The sequence below is a fragment of the Pteropus vampyrus genome, unplaced genomic scaffold (genome assembly GCF_000151845.1).
Source record: "Pteropus vampyrus isolate Shadow unplaced genomic scaffold, Pvam_2.0 Scaffold190, whole genome shotgun sequence".
Lineage (NCBI taxonomy): Eukaryota > Metazoa > Chordata > Mammalia > Chiroptera > Pteropodidae > Pteropus > Pteropus vampyrus.
Genome location: NW_011888971.1, coordinates 1,225,562 through 1,243,214, shown reverse-complemented (window position 1 = coordinate 1,243,214; position 17,653 = coordinate 1,225,562). Strand labels below are relative to the sequence as shown.

Below are 17,653 nucleotides of genomic sequence, written 5' to 3'. Positions count from 1 at the left end.
GATATTATTTCTTTTGGCTGTGTTCACTTCAACGTCAGCATCAGAGGCAGCTGCTTCCAAAACAGTTTCATGGCTTTTGTAGACAGTGTAGGTAGAAGTTTCTAGTGCTTCCTTATGAAATCAACTTTTATGATGATCTTTAAGCCTCCTCTAAAGTGCAGTGTGTGAGGACGTGCAATGACACATTCTTCGTTAATTCATTTCACTTTTGCAGAAGTGAGTGGCCACTCCGTGCCAGGCAGGCCGGGGACACGGCAGCTCACGTCGGCAGGTGAGGATGAGGGAGGGGAGCAGGTCATGTCTGAGTAAACAAACGGACATTCCGTCTATCGGGGGAAAACAAATTCTGTGAAGAACGACCAGGCCGGTGGTTGTCCGCCCTGACAATACCTCGGAAAATCCTGTCCTCGTCACTGTCCTCTCATTGAGAGGACAATAGGTCGGTTTAAGCGAAGGAATTGTCTGAATTGAATGAATGTATTTTTGGTGGCAAAAAAGTATTTGCATTATTTAGGTTGAGAGCAACCACATTTTACACCGGCCTCTGCAGAGTTTATCAAGGAAAGTAATGGGGCCTGTTAGGCAGATCCGATGGCAGAATTCTTTCTTTGCCTTTAAAACTGTCAAAGGATGCCAGAGTGGGTCGGGTGTGTTCTCCACATGTAGTCTCCCGTTAACGCGGTGTGGATTTGTTTTCACTGGGTAAAGGTCTTGAAATCATCTCTTACTTCTTATTACCATCTCTCCCAACTTCCCTCTACCAAATTTAATATGGTATAAAATTTGGGAAAATTTGAAATTTCCCCAGATGTTGGTTAGAGGATCTGAGAAGGCAGGAGGGCCACACCTTTCCCACTTGGGATCAGGTTCGACTGTCCCAGCGTGGGGTTCATGCCATGTCATGTCCCAACTTGGGGCCATCTCATTCTCTGTCCTTATAATTACTGTGCGGAATGTATCTGCTGTCACCTCCTCATGCTTCATTTTTGAAGACATTGCTATAGATACGCCTCTTGGAAGAACTGAGTGGATCAGCATTATTTTAAGGAAAGAAACATTGGAAATGAAACCCAAGACACTCCTTTGTGCTGCTCTCGGCTGAGAAGACTGGCATCTCTTAGAATGCCCCAGCCATTCCTGAAGACCGTCGTCATATGGGAGAAAGAGTCTGTTAAATGGCTTCTTGAATTTTCCCATGAACTGTCTTCCTTCAAACTGGGCAGCTTCCTGTGGTATAAAAAAATGGCGCCTTTGTATATATAGACTGGCACATGTGTAGAAAATACTATATCGGCAGTTCTAGCATTCTGGATTAAAAACCGAGAATGTTTTGTGGACACCTATTTTTTTTTAATTATTAGTATCATTTTTTATTTTTAAGTCTTGAGTTCTAAGTGAACACTGTCCAGAATGAAGGCCAGCATTTCTTGTCTGCTAGTGGTTAACTGTTCTGTCAACCGGATTTCTCTTTATCTATACAAGGCGTTCCTGTGCCTATAGAAGGAACATATTAATTCTTTTTCATCTCAATTTCTTTCTTATTTTCAGTCATTTTACATTCCTTACACTATGGTCTGAATGTTTGTGTCCTCCTAAAATCCATATGTTGAATGACCTACCTAACCCCCTACGGGTGATAGTTTAAGTAGGTGGAGCCTTTGGGAGGCAATTTGGTTGTGAGGGTGGAGCCCTCTTGAATGGGGTTAGTGCCCCTTATAAAAGGGATCCCACAAATCTCTCTAGCCCCTTCTATATGGGGTTATTTGGGGTCTATATGAGGACACAAGAAAAAGTCTGGAACCTGAAGAGCTTCTCTCACCTGACCAGGCTGACATTCTGATCTTGGACTTTGTTTTGTCAAGAACCACTTAAAAATTTATGAGTCTCCTTTGAATATCTTGGCTTGGACGGTCCTCGCTGATCCTCCCTTTGCCCTCATGGGGACACATCCTGGTCAGTGCAGCTTGTCTCATGGAAGTGACATTGGTGGGTTGGCTCCTCGACCACTTAAGCTCCCTCACTGTGGGATCCTTTTGTTCCCTCACATTTCAGCATTTGCTACAGGGCAAGATGCTTAGTAGGGAGTCAATGAATACATGTTGAATGATGGGACGTAGGTTCTGTTTCCAGCACTGATTGGATTATGGAGAATGGAGGGCTGAGCCCTCTCGCTTTGGGAGCTGGTGAAATTAAGGGCAACAGAGCTGCTTACAGGCACCTTCTCTCACCTGGAACATTTCCTGTTTCAGCTCATCTCCATGCTCTCCCGTGAGCAGGTTTCACAGGTAGCTCTTGAATTTGCTCATGTGTGATGTTGGTGTTCAGGGAACCCTGTCCTTGACCGTGCTTAGGCTCTGATCAGTTTAAGCCCTGATTCTGGGTGATTTATCATCTCATAGAAACGCCAGCTTACTCAGGTATGACCAAAGGTATGGCAGCCCCATGGCTTAGAAGGAACACACAGATTTTTGTTTTATTTAAAATAATGGCAGCCTCAAAGGGAATAAAAAAAGAATTTAAGCACTTTGAGATATCCTACAGCTACTTTGGTTCTGAAGTAGGTTCATGCACATAGGAACAAATGTTGTTCTTTGCTGAAATTCCTAGATTTAACTTCAGAATGAATATTTTAATATATACACTCAGTTCACAAGAATTTTTAAAGTAAAAAGTGCCAAAGGGTGTGTTTATTATTTCTTCAATAGAAACTTTAACATTTTAACCAGTTGCTTTGGATATCATAACTTTTTGTATGCGGATTGATGTCACTAATAAATGCTGGTCTATGGGACAAAATACTTGTTTTGGAAATATATCTTGCATAATGTCTAAATTTAACCTAGGGTGTATATATTAATCACGGGCTAGAAACAGGAGCATGTCATATAACCTGTGTCTTCTCATCTAAAAAGAAGGCAATAGTGATCTCACTCAAGGTTAAAAGTTAGGAAGATCAAGGAAATTTTGCAAACGCTAAAGTGCTATACAAATATTAGTTTGGTGGGGGCCATGGGAGAAGGGGAATTGGCAGAAGCTGACTCATCAAAGACCCAGTAGTGGAAAGTCAGATGCTGGGAGCAGTGTGGATTGGAAAGCTTCCCAGGTGAGTCTGAAGAGCAGCAGGTTGGAGAGTGGCCCAGCAGATCAACGTGTATCCTGCATGGATTCTGTTCTGATCAAGTGTCCAATCTTTGGAAACTCACTTGGAAAGCAGAAAGATGATATTTAAAGAAGACTGACTTTCTTTCATTATAGACCTAGTCAATTTTAGATCAAACGTATTGCCTTCAAGTTCTATTTCTATGATTGTCTTGAGTTTGAGAGTTAAAAGATTAACTTTGTTGCATCTTCTTTGTCTCCCTCTCTGCCTCTATAAGTAAGAACTTTGAGGTCAGGGTGAATGTCTTGAAATTTTTAAAAAATTTATTACTATTCCTATAATACCTGGCTAGTTATGCACAAGGAAAGAGCTCTGTGGATAGTTGCTGATTTAATTTAGTTTTATTAAAAGGGGATCATTAAGCTTAGTCTTTATGGAGAACATTTGGAAAGATGGATTCAGATAAGAACATGGCCCACTCTTATTTAAAAGATCTATTTTTCTTTTATTTAATTAAAAATAAACACATGATTTTGCATATGCTAGAAATAGAGACTACTTGTTAAGGATATGCTAACCGTACCTCCGTTGCATTGAACCTAGGCAACTTGAGAGATAAAACAGATGATTTGTTGGTTACTGCTGGAAAACATTCTTTTAAAAAGTTTTATTTCTAGAAAGGTCAGTTCTGAGTTGCTGCTAGTGCGTGTGTCACTTCATTAGGTGCTGGCACCTTACCAACATTGCATCAAAACCATCATCTAGTTAGCATTTTTCATATTTGTTTCCCAGGAGTGACGGGCAATAGAGCATGACATAAGTTCCTTGCAAGGACACAGCACACATTTCTAAGAAGGAAAAACACAACAGCATCAATGTAACTTTGCACATTTATCGTTGGGAGGAAAATAACTTTCATCTCATTATTAAGAGCTGTCAGGCCCTAATTAAATTTTTCTCTTCTGCTTCCCTGGCCTCATCGTTTGCAGTTAGCTCTGTTTAATAAATGGGGACTATACTGACATCGTCCCCATAGAAAGGAATAAGTTGATAATTAATTAGTAATGTTACTAGGGCATCCTTCTTGAGGAGTCTTGCAATAATCAAACTAGGCGAGTGTGGATAAAATAGAAGGAAGCTATTTTGAAAAAAATAAGGTCCATCATTATGCCACCCTGAACAAGCCTGATCCCATCTGATCTCGGAAGCTAAGCAGGGTCCGGCCTGGTTAGTACTGGGATGGGAGACCACCGAGGAAGACCAGGTGCTATAGGCGTAAAAAAAAAAAAAAAAATTAAGGGATTGTAAGCTGACAAAGTCCTTGCAATCTATGAGGTTAACCAAAGGTTGCCTTGCCTAAAAAAAAAAAAAAAAAAAGGAAAAAAAAAGAAAAAGTATGATTAGGATTTTTTAACTTTTGAATAAACATTACTATGTGGTGATGACAATGCTTTTATATAAAATATGTTAAATATATTAATTAATAATTACATATAATATATGTTATATATTAAATATATTATATATATAAATCAATAGGTTTTTTTCTAGAGCAGTTTTAGGTTCGCAGAAAAATTGCGTGGGAAGTTCAGAGATTTTTCACATGCCCCCTGGTCCCCCTACACACCCGCAAGCTGCCCTGCCATCAGCCTCCCCCACCAGAGGGACACGTTTGTTTCAGCTGATGAATCTGCATTGACTCGGTGTTCTCACCCACAGTAGTCTGTATTAGGGTTCACTCGGTGTAGTGCATTCTCTGGGATTTGATGAATGTGCAATGATGTGAATCCCTCGCTATAATGTCATGCAGAGTAGTTTCGCTGCCCTAAATCCTTGTGCTCCACCTGTTCATCCTTCCCTAACCCCTGGCGGCCGCTGATTTTCGTGCTGTCTCCATAGTTCGTCCTTTCCAGAATGTCATATAGTGGGAATCATACAGAACGTAGCCTTTTCAGATCACCTTCTTTCATTTAGTATCGTGCATTTAATGTTCCTCTGGGTCTTTTTAGCTTGATAACTCATTTCTTTTTAACACTGAATAGTATTTCATCGTCTGGGGGTACCACTTATCTATTGAAACATATCTTGGTTACTTCCGTGTTTTGGCCATTATGAATAAGACAATATGCCTTTAAAATAATCTCTTTAATGTTATTTTCTTATAGATAAAGATTTCTATAAAAATAAAAAGCAAATGGAATTAGGGTGTCACAGACAGTAAGGAGATGGTGAGGAGGAGTAGGGTGTCGGGGGTTCCGTGAGCTTTGGGTCATCTGGTGTCTAGTCCCCGTGTGTTAACTTCTTACTCAGGTGGTAGCAGGTGGAGTGCGTGGTTTCCCCATTCAAATAGTTAATGACGTCTCTTTTAGGGTTGCCCAGGAGTCCGTTAGTGCAGTGATTATACCAACGGTCTCCGATGTTATGCAGATGTGCCTTTAAGTCCCCATCAGAACTTCCCATTCCTATGAATTTAAGCAAGTTTCCTAATCTTCTTGAACCTCGATTTGCTCTTCTAGAAAACATGTTGACGATGCTTTCTGGTGATGTGTGCACGGAGCCTGCACAGGGAATGTGGTCATGAGGCGGCTATTGGTCTTGTTCTCATCACTGTCACTGAACTTATCACTTTCCGAGTTACAACCGTTGCTTATTGTGCTGTTCAGTCTTTTTCCCCTGTAAAAATAGGAGCTCTGTGAGAGCAGATGTGTTTATCTGACTAGTTACCGGTGAGTCCTCGGTGCCTGCAAGACTCTCCGACACACTTTATAAAAAGCTGTGGAGTGAATGAACTTCGAAGTGAATCGATGGACTTTATAGGAGCTGTCATGTGCCGTTTGTCTGTTCTCCAGGAAGAATGATCATAGATCTGCCAAGGAAGGAGTGTGGATAGTAGAAGTAGCGTTTGTCCAGAAATTGAGGACCACTACTGGCAAATCAATTAATCTCATCTGTGAATAAGGCTCTCTACTCATCATTGTAGAACGACCCAATTTATCTATAAGAAATTAGAGCGCCACGTTCCTTTATGGCAGGTAAAACGGCAAAGGAGAAAATTTTTTTTCTTCTTTTATTATCTTTGTGTTTTTTTTTTTCCATTTTAACACTTTCACAGTTTTAAAGGTGGTCTGATTAAAGTAAAACTTTTAAAGTTGACGATAGAAATCCGAACCCGTCTGTAATCAGAGAATTTGACAATGCTTATTGCCTTAGATTTTACCTGCATTTGTACCTCGTCAAGTCTTTGAATTGTAGGTACAATCTAAGCATACGAATAGAAAAGAATTTCAAAGGCTCTGATGTACTTACTGTAGGTTGAGTGGCTGCTATGGGCAGAGAGTGTGATGGCTGGACAGATCTCAGCTCTCAGGTGGGGAAACTGAGGCAAAGAGGTGTGTGATACTAATACAGCTCCTCTTGTCCAGCATTGAACTATGGGGCGTCATAAGCCAAGCGCTGGCCACATTCGGTGAATAACCGTGGAGGATAGCCTGTCATAGTTTTGGGACGGGAGACTGAATTTCTTTCCTTCTAACGTGACATTAGGTTCTGACAAATCTGGCTTTGGAGCCACTCCGCGAGGCTGAACAAGAACAGACGGAGTGTTTGCTCTCACCTCTTTATCTGGAAGAGGACATAGTGAGAAGGCAGGTGACGTGCCACCGTGGGAGCAATGCACGCTTTGGAATTAGACCAACTTCTACTTACAGTTCTGAGAGAGAAGTTGGAAAAAAGAAGTTAGGTTTAAGGCATGGGTCAAATAGGAGGTATCATCAAGGATACTATCCCCTTAGGTGGCCTAGCAGCCACGGCCCCCTCTGAGACTTCTCTGAGTAGGTTTGCCCCAAGGAGCTGCAGGAGCGGGGGAAGCATTTTCTGGAAAGGTGTAGCTAGGCGTTAGCGCAGAGCTGTACATGCCGGTTATTTTCAGAGCTGCACGTTACCCTCCCGTGTGATTAGCGTAACTGGATACCACCCGGAGGAGGAATGCATGTATTTATTACATATCCACTTGAACGAATGCTTTTGAAATAAAATACTGATGACCAAGGCATAATTTTGCTGTAACATTATTTTAACAGGTTTTTTTTTTTGATACAGAAAAATTAATGATACATCATATAAAAAAATGATCTTCTCTTTTCTTATTTATTCATTCTTAAAAATCTGACTTATGGTCTTCGAAAGCAGCAATGTAAGGATAGCGTTATGCCAAACAAATCCTGCGTTGGTTTAAATAAGATGTATTATGCTTACTTTTGATTCTCTGTTCTGCCACGTGAAGCCTTCAGTCAGTTCAGAGTGGGCTTTTTCACGTTCTCAAGTTGCAAACGTTGCTCTTTTCTTAGTAAATGAGCAGAAGAAAGTTGACAGTTCTATTTGCTAAGGGCATTTATTTTGAAGGAATTTTCTCCGACATCTTACATATGTTTGATCATTTTACCTATCCATTCTCACCAAGGAATTCAGTTTTTTTGGGGGGAACAGATAAGAATCATTTCTTGAACTGGTCCCTTCTGTATTTACAAAATTCTATTTACTTCAAATAGTCTGTGCCGATTGGCTCACTCATGTGTCTTTTCCATGGTCGCATAGCGAGAAGAATAAAAACACCAGCCATCTGTACGTGAGGGCGAGGTGGTGCCAATCAAAATTCAGCATTACATAGCTAAAAATTGGGAATCTTGAGTGGTACTTGACGGCAGCGTATTCAGAACGAATACTCATTTGAGTGACCTATTAGATAGCAATTTGCACTTTGACTTGGAATGGATGAGAATGTTAGAGATAACGCCAATCAGCAGAGTTACAATAGTCATTCCCCTGGGGACTGCGCCCCTCCTCCAGGCTCTGCCTCAAGGACCCTCTTGCTTCTTCAGTGTTAAATACCCACTCCACGTTTTAATTCTGTTTGAGTTATTTCAGCTATGCTACTTGAAGAATGCTTTTTTCTCCACATTTCTGATACTCAGAATGAACATTCTGGACCAGACATATTTGCATTGTAATCCACAGTATCTAGCACATTCCGTGTAGCTGTGGCAAAAAACACTTGGGGGGACCTCGTCCTCTGGTCCCCCCGGCCCTCTTCCCAGCGGAAGCTTCTCCATGACCTACACGTCTTCCCTGACAGAAGCTTGTTTCATAAGAGGGACTACAAAGGTATATTTATGGGAAGTCTGATGTTTTGTTCACTTCTAAACATTTTTAATTGCAATTAAAGAAACTCTGTGTCCTGGGCCAAGCACAGCACTTACTAAGCATCTATAAACACGTTTTACAAAAAAGCCTACATTTTGTGTTTTTTTCTTGAACAATTTTCATTCGAATCAAAAGAACTCACTGTTGTTAGTTTAATTCTCCGTTCAACCCTAGATTTTTTTCTAGTTGGGCCAAAGCTGCCGAATGAGCTTTTTAGATGTCGCTGTATATGTCACCTGACGATTCGGACCTGAGGAAAGCCTGAGAGAGATGGTGTGTGAGCCTCACTCGAAGTTTCCAGTTGTTCAGAGAGAGGCAGTGGCCATGAAAATGTGAAGTAGTTTCTCTCTGGAGCTAAATGCGAAATAAATAACAACCAGAAACCACACCAGCTAAACAAACTGACTAGCGAGCATTTCAAAAGATGCTTTGCGAACAAGGGTGTGTTGACTTAAAATGCAAAAAAACAAAACACAGAAGCATAGTTCATACTGAAATTTGTTCAATTGAGAAGGAGCTTCATAGATTTCTAACATTCTCTTTTCCATAATTTTTTTAATCCAATGGCAGATTTCAAATAAACCTCGACATTTCTGTGTTTCTAGAAAAGATCCCAGATGGACAAATTTTATTCTAGAATACAACAAGTCATTGCAAGTAAACACTTGTGATCTAGGGAGCAGATAAGCAATGGAAGGAGTAGACCCCTTCAACTGAAGAATCAATTAACCTGAGGATAGTGTCTTATGCAGGTGTGTGGCAGGCATATACCGTGACAGAGATCAGTCATTAGTTGTTCTGACCTGAGGGACGTAATGAATAATATAGTCACAAATAGCAGGCTATAGTGACATTAAAATATGACAGGTCACCGTGGTCTTTCCCAACAAACTTACCTGGGGCAGGCAGTGTATTTTGTGTCTGGAGTTATTTTATAAGTGACATTTACATGTCATGCAAGAGGCAGAATGCCCAACAGTGGGATCCAGGAGTGTGGTTGGTCCAACTTCATCTCAGTCCATGTGCCCATCTCAACAGATTTCGCCTGTCTAAGATGAGGATGGGGGATGGGGGAATCACACAGGTGAGCATCTGCAGAGTGTTCCCTGCAGCACTGAGGCAGGATGTAGACTATCACGGGCTCTGAGAGAAATACAGGGAATAACTAGCTTCTTCCTATAAAAAGTGGGGAAAGGCTAGAGAAGCTTGGGTGCCCAGTGTGACTTCATGCTGTACGGGAAGTTTTTGGCCCCTCAAAACACAAGGTTATCAATGATCCGCACAGAAGAAATAAGAATTTAGTTCGGTTACACGTTTCAAAATACATATGCAAACGCCAATAATCGTCTATTTATCAGCCATGCCTGGGTAGTATATAACAAGATAATGTGATCCCATTCACGATGGCAGCAAAAATACAAGATATTTAAGAATTAGCTTAAAAGAATGGATAGGGCCCATGTCGGTCTTTGGTGCCTCTTCATCTCATGTTGGTTTTCCTGAGGTTCTCGGTCGTTTGGTCATTGTGAGAGTTCGTTGTCTCCTGTCTGTGGTCGCGATTTCGCTCTCTTCACCTAGAGCTGACTGAGGCTCATGGGGCTGTGGATACGGTAGGTTTTCTGGTGCTTCCTGTGCCGCGGTCATTCAAGGCCACCCCCTGCCTTGTTGGCCCAAGTACTCACACTGGTACCCATCCTAAAGCAGATGCTCCTACTGCTTGACCTGGGCTGGGGGGTGGCAGGCACCGCTGTTTGCTGGTTCTGAATGGGCTTCCCCAGTTAGCCCCATGGCACCCGTCTGTTTCTCTTGCTGGCTGTGTCTGTAGCTTCTGAGCTTGGAGGAGCCCACGAGCACTGCTGCGTTTCCTAGGGACCTTTCTCGTCCGTATTTGAGGCCATGACTTCTTTTCTCTAGGTGAGCTGGTTTCCTTTCTGTCTTTCAGAGATTCTCGCCCCGATGGCACCTTCTCCTTGTCTTCTAGCACCTTCGTGACAATTTTCTTTTAAATGCACAAAGCCTTTTTGCCACTTCCAGGATCTAAGGATGAGAAAAGGAGGCAGGTACGTGTGCTCAGATGGCCACCTTGGTCCTACCCGGGGACAGGACTTTGAGCCACGCAACGGTTCACACAGGACCCCCAGATAGGGCTGCCGGATAAGGTATAGGTTGCCCATTTCAATCTGAGCTTTAGGTGAACAACGCAAAGTTGTGTGAGCATAAATCTGTCCTGTACGCACTCTAAAAAAAAAAAAAAAGTATCCACTGTTGATGTGACATTTACGTTTGACCTGGAAAGCTATATGTTGTTCGTCTGCAGTTCAGATTCTATTGCGCATCTGTGTTTTTGTTTGCTGGATCTGGCCATCCTCCCCACGCGTGTCTGGTGAGCAGAAGCCACACTCACTCTCTAAGTGCTCATGTTATAGAAGGTGGGGGTGGAGGAGAGAACGGCCCACACTTCAGGGACCCTGAACACGGGTCTTCCTGGAGCCCCAGCACTGCTGGTGCATCAGATATTATCCACCCTGGGATCCAGATCGGATGCCATGCCAGTGGAAGGAGACTGACCTACTTCGAATTGGTCAGGTGCCTTCTCTGTGCCAGCTTCACAATTATCTTTGTCTCTTAGGGCCGCTGTAATAAAGTAACATGCACCGCGTGGCACGAGTTTGTTTCTCACAGTCCTAGAGGCTGGAAAGTCCAAGATCAAGGTGATGGCAGGTCCGCTGTCTGGTAAAGGCCCAAGTTCCGGTTCATGGCCAGTGTCTACTCACTGTTTCTCACATGGTGGCGGGGGCAGGGGAGCTTTCTTGGGCCCTTTTTATAAGGACACTAATCTCATTCCTGAGGACTCCACCCATATGACCTAATCACTCTCCAAAGGTCCCACCTCCTAATACCATCAACATATGAATGGGGGCCCGGTTGGGGGTGGGAGGGGAAAGTGGACACACATATTTAGACCATAGCAATAATTAAGTATATGATGTTCCAAAAAATAGTTAACTGTGAATAAATGAATTTCTAACAGTGAATAAACTCATATTAATGATAAATAACCCTTCAAATGTGATACTATAAAGTCACTGAACATTTCTAGTATTTTGCTTGAAATGTAAAATAACGCTTCAAAAGTATTATCAAAACATGCTTTTTAATTACGGTTCTGGCGTTCCTGTTTAGTACCATTAACTCCGAAGATGTTGAGTGCTGACTGTGACAGCTAGCTCAACAGCTGTTTGTGTACAGCCTCCTGATGACATGCTAAATACGCACTAGTGTGTTAAAACATCGAGATCGCTCAGGATTTTTTTACATTTTCCTGACTGTGGGAGGTCAATGAAATAATGTCAGTGGCTAATTATTTTTGACATATTGGTGAAATGATCGGAAGAACTATAAACGTAGCTTTCACTTTTATGTAACAGGATCAAGCTTTGCCTTAATCCTTGGAAAGAAATGCTTTATAAGATTGCCTATGTTTTAATGGTGTCAAGTTGGAAATCTGTTTCTTTTTTAACTGAAGAAAATCCGTGGATAGCAACACTTTATTTCTCGTTTCATCGTTATTCTCAGGTGACAGGATTTTGATTTTGTGCTTCCTGAGACCCCCGCATTACAGGACATGCGTCTGTGAATAAAGGATTAGCTGCCAGGAATTGCCGCGTTTGGGGTCACGTTACTTTCTGTTATGGACATGTTGGCCAAACTGAGTCAGGCAGAAGGAAGTAATCGACCTTGACATTATCTGCATCTTTAATAGGTTTTTTTATTCTTTGTCTAATCCCTCCCAGCTGCTTTTTTCCCTCTCCTTTAAGTCTCAGAGTATTTATTTTTTTAAAGTGCACTCACTCATTCTGCAACTGAAGCTTTTCGGTCTTTGGATTGGATTTACTTTTTTCTTCCGAATCTTTTGATATATAAGAATGCAATGTAAAGGCTTGGCGAGTACATACCAGGGCCGGGGGGAAACCCGAAAATAAAGGAGAAATAACACTCAATCCTCATTCAAGCGTTTTCAGCTACCTTCATTTAAGCGGTTAGTAATTTACTCTCCTGTGTCTGTCCGTTCTTTGCGTCACGCTGGACTTGTCTTTGGCTCATAACGTGGAGTCTGTGAGGGTAATAGGTACTTTCTTATGCTCTGCTTCCATTCACCGCCTCCCTGCCGTCGGCTCTGCAGTCTGGCGTGTTACTCTTTGGAACATGGTCGGATGCCAGGACCGGGGCTGCCAGGTATTTCCTGAGGATAGAAGCGGAAACCTATGATATCTTGAGAATCTTGGAGAAAAGGAAGAGAGATGGGGGCGAGAGGGAGAGAGGACCAGGAGGGGCAGGGACGGGAGAGAGGGACAGACAGAGACGAAGGTGCAGAGAGGGACAAGGAGAGGGAGGCGGAGAGGAGATGGAGGGCAGCAGAGGGCAGATCACAGCGGGAGAGAAGAGAACCCGGCGGGAGCGATGGTGGGGAGGACAAGGGAGACCGAGAAGGCGCCCCGCGTGAGCCGGCGGACGTCCTTTCCGCCAAACGCCATCGACGCGGAATCTCTCCGTAACTGAGGTGCTTCTGAATCCTGATTCGTGGCGTGATCACTTCACGCCGTGCTTAACACGATAGGGTAACAACGGAAACAAGAAAAATGAACGGTCCTTCGAGGTTTGGGTCTAAGTCAATATGTGCTCTTGATAGATTTTAAATGCCTAAGACTTTTATAAGGCAAATGGAGAGAGATAAAGGGGAGAAGCTCCATTTAATTTTCTAGAATGAATGATCAATAAAGCCCAGACGTGTCGAGACTGAAGGCCCTGCAGAGTCAGTGCCCCGACCGGGGACGTTTGCCTCGGGCCCCTGCCCGGTGCCTTTTCAGATCTACTTCCTCGGCCAGCGGCGTGCTGAGTGGGAGTCGGTCCTGTCACCTCCTGAGCTCCAGCCGTGTGCATCTCTTCCCATCCCCGTGTTCGTGGTGGACAACCTGGCCGTGGTTGACACCATGGAAACTGGCAAACGCTACAAATCAGAGCTGTCTGGGAAGCCCACTATCGAACAGTGGCCAGCACAGCACTGGCCACCCCTCCCGCCCTTCCGGGGACCAGAATCCACGTCACTGTCATTGGACGCCCGCAGGCGGCTGTCTCCCCACCCACCTCCTGCCCAGAATGCCGACCTCTGGGGACACCCCCCTGGGTTATGTCTGTGCTTTTGATTTTTCTCCTTTCTTCCGCTGAAAAGTCTGTGCCCTGAGTCCTGGTCCTACGAGCTGCTGCTCTGCATCGAGGGCCTTCGGTCCCCAGGGAAGGCCCCCGCGCTGCTGTTAAAGCAATAGGACCCTTTCCCTCGGAGTCACGCATGAACGTGTGGCGAAGATCTTCGGGGTTGCCGGGGGCCGTGTGAACGCACACCCTAAGCGGCAGGATGTCGGACCCTGGTCAGTCCTCAGGTCCCCGCAGCGTCCTCTGCACCCCTGCGTCTACCGCTGGCCTCGGCAAACACAACCGCAGGCACGTTTAAAGACACAAGAAAAGTGTCAGGGTTGACGAAGATAGTCTCTGGGGTCAGTGAAGCTTCACGGGGAGCAGAAGCTCTTTATGTTTTGTTTACTGAACCATCAATTCAATTTCAGTGAAACAAAAATACTTCGAGATGTGATTTCCATTTCGCGCCTCTTCCAGGGGCTTTGACTGACCCCGAGTCTCAGCACAACAAGAGATGCGTTGGTGCCTTAGAAATCTTTTTTGGGGGTGGGGTGGGCTGTGCCCTTTGTTCAGATAGGAGGACCGGTCAATGGTAAGGCCACCTTCTTACTGGCACCTCCTTGCCCGCGGCCTTTTGTGGGGCCTGGTCTCATAAGAATCTGTCCTCTGTGGCAGCTCCGAGCGTGTGAGCACCTCTGTACCTCTGTTGCTGCGTCTGGCCTCTAAACCCACGAGTGCCATCCAGAAATGGAGAAGGAGAGAGAGAAACAGAAGTGAGACCCAGACCGGAAATGGAAGAGCTAAGGATGTAAGTGACTGAAAAAAAAGGAGCAGGGAATCTGTCAATCTGGCAGAATCTGTCCCAGTGAGCAGAACCGTGGGTTCGGATAGTCTTTTCGACAGCGATAATTCTTCCTCCCAATTTGGTCATCGTAGTCCGTACGGCTCAGAGATGACTCTGGATTGACAACCAGAGGGTGACAGGCACACATTTCACATTGTGACCAAGACAGCAATAACCGCCCCCCGCCAAAAAAAAAAAAAGGTCCACTTCAGAGACCCACAGCTCCGATGCCCCAAGTCGTGAGCAAAGTGTAACGGGGACGATGCCGCCTTTATGACGCCAGACGCATATGTGTCGCCGTTTTCCTGTCTCTTAGTGGTTAATTTGGGATGGTTCGTCACTCACGGCCTAAACGGCTGCCCACGCGTCCGCGGATCTACATTCTCCCTGGTGTGACTCATCCCCGCCTTGCCCTGGGTCGAGTGTAGAAAGTCAGCAAGGTGTGGGACAGCACAGGCGGCGGCCGACACGTCTCGTTTACACGCTGATCACGCGACGTCCTCTTCCACGCGAGGCGGCCGGGTCACGAGGCTGCCGCTCTCAGGAGCCGGGCCTGCTTCTACCGCACTGTCCCGCTCCTGATTTGTGGTGAACGAGTTTCCTAATTAATTAAAGAATACACATGGCTTATTCGTAGTCACAGCAGCGGGGTTGCCACCAAAACTGACTCTAATTGGCTAAAAAAATAACCCTAAGATTTTATTGTCGACAGCCTTTCGTTTATGGAATTATTAACGCCATTTCTCCATCTAGATCGGCAGCAGCTAATGACTGATTTGCCTCGGGCAGTGAATATTCTCCGATCTGTTGTTAATAGCCCGGATGACTTATTTTGCTAATTTATAGCTTATATTATTAGCTCAGCTTTCAAAACAGGTTTGGATTCAGGAACATAGTAAAAATTAAGCAATTTTCAGTATGGTATTTTTTTTAATAAACAGAAACGTAATTGGTTGTTTTCTGAGAGGCTAAACCAGAGGTTCTTAACCAGGGACGATTTTTGTCCCCCAGGGGACATTTGGCAATGTCTGGAGCCAGCTGCAGTTGTCAGGACTTGGGATGTGTGTGCTAGTGTTGTCCAGAGTGTAGAGGCCAGGGATGCTGTGCACAGGATGTCCCCAGAGTGTCTGGCCACAGGTATCAGTAGTGCAGCCTCCGGAAAACTTTGGTTTAACGAGATTTCAAAGGAGAAAAAAACAGAGCGTTTACCAGAGTCCCCGAGTGGGCATTTCGTTCATTCTCTCCCTTAAGGGGTGTTCTGTGAGCGCCGGCTAGGCACCGTGCTGGCAGTGGGCAATGACATGCGTGCGCATGAAGGTCATCACCCCGCAACCTTCTGCGATGGTGGCTCTAGTAGGGGACCAGCCATCGCCAGGACGACTCCCAGCCTGAGATGCCCCTCGAGATGAGTCGGTCGCGGACACGATTCGTGGTGGGGATGCAGAGCAGAGGCGTTTCTGTGAGGTGAGAAATGATTTCGGGAGAGGGTCCGTGCCCCGGAGAGCACGGCCTCGTGTCACCGATAGTGACCACGTCTGCGTTTGCACTTCGTTCGCATCCCGGCAAGGTCAGTGTTGCTGCGGGTGAGCAAACCGAGGCTCAGAAACGGTGACAAGCTGCAGGGTCCGTGCCCGTCCCACCCCCCTACTTGGTACGACCCTTGGGGTGCACCCTCGTGGGGAGAAGCAGAGGGTCTGGCACCTTCCAACAACAACAGGTGTTTTTACTCCTCAAAGTTGTGCTACGGTGTCTGGTTAAAGTTATGGTAAAGAACAATGAAGGATTAGAATAGCCGAACTGACAGACACGCATTTCAAAGTCATGAGGCTTATTGTCTTTGTCCCAAAGCTCGGGAAGGGTTAGGGATGGGGTCAGGACGATCCAGCGTGGGCAGAGCGTGGACGGCAGTCCTGACCCCGTGCCACCTGCTGCTCAGAGGGCAGTTGCTCTTCTGATGTCCCTCTCAAGTGCTCAGCATGTCACTTGGCATGGAGGCATCGGACTGTCTTCAGGAGTTAGAGGAGAAATACAAAAATCAGCTAACAGGATGGAAAGCCCTTCAGCCTCACTCATAGTTAAGGAAATTTAAACTAGCAACTGATCTTCACTTGTCAGATGGGCAAAGATTAAAACAAATAAAAAAGGGGAAATCTCCAGTGCCCGCAGGGATTGATATGACTTAAGGGCCAGGCTGTGGTTTGGGAAGTAGCCATCACATGAATCAAGCTGGCGATTACACATCTATGAGTTAATCCTGTATTTATTCCCATCCAATTGTGCGGTGGTAGAAGGGTGTTCATTGCCTTCTTATTTTTGATAGTGGAAAAACTCTACTATCAAAGAAGAGTCTGCAAGAAGGGACCTGGTTAAAGAAAATAAAGAGTAATGCCTGGTCTTTAAAAAGAATGAGGCGTACCTAGTTTCGCAATCGTGGAAACGTATCTATGCTATAATGAGCGAAGCTGATGGCAAACAGCACGTGCTGACCGTTGCGTGTACGGTTGGTCACGAGTGATGGAAAACTCTGAACGGCCATCGGCTGCCTCTAGAACATGGACTAGGTGAAGGGAAGGTGGCTTTCATTTTACGTAATTCTACATTTTCAGTGATAACCACTGCATATTAGTTTACTGTGGAAAACCTTTTCATTGAGAATACGTTTACTGAGCACCTGTTAATTGCCAGCTGCCATGCTGGGCACCCATAACACAAATATGAAAGACACATTTCTCCTGCTACAGAGTCGCTTCCGGTCTAACTTAAGAAAAATACCTGTTTTTTGGGTTCTTAGTTAGTTTGTTGCTCTGGAAAATTAGGCTAAAATAGAAATACAGTCATTTGGTACTGTGCTGGTGAATTATTATTTTTCACACATTTCTGAAATAATTTTTAAAAATATTATGAAATAGAAATGGTATTTTAAAAGCTGCATTTTTCATCAAAACTTATCGTGCCACAGTCTGAGATGTGCTCGCGGAGAGCCTGCTATGCGACAGGCACCAGCAGTACGTGGATGAGTGCGAGGTACATGCTTCTTTCTTCTTCAAGTACAGGCAAGGAAACAGAGCAAACAAGGAGCAGAGACTCGGATATGTCACTAAAATTGAGATGACCGCTATGGAGGATGTGGGTGGAGTGACGATTTGACAGGGCCGTCCACAAGAGCCGTTCTGAAGAGATGACATTGTAAAGCAGATGTGAAGGACGAGGGGACCAGCCGTGCAGGATAGGTACAACGTCCCAGTATGCGAGATTCCTGAGACAGGACAGGGCCGGCTATAGGGTTAAGACTCCCATGGCTCACGAGAGTTGGCCAA

The 17,653-nt window shown here is 44.7% G+C and overlaps 1 protein-coding gene and 1 pseudogene across 1 annotated transcript in view; both read left to right on the top strand.

Moving 5' to 3' along the window:
- SEMA5A (semaphorin 5A) overlaps positions 1 to 17,653 on the top strand; it is a 456,698-nt gene that overhangs the window by 46,511 nt on the left and 392,534 nt on the right. The window lies entirely within an intron of this gene.
- Positions 4,258 to 4,376, top strand: LOC111746460 (annotated as a pseudogene).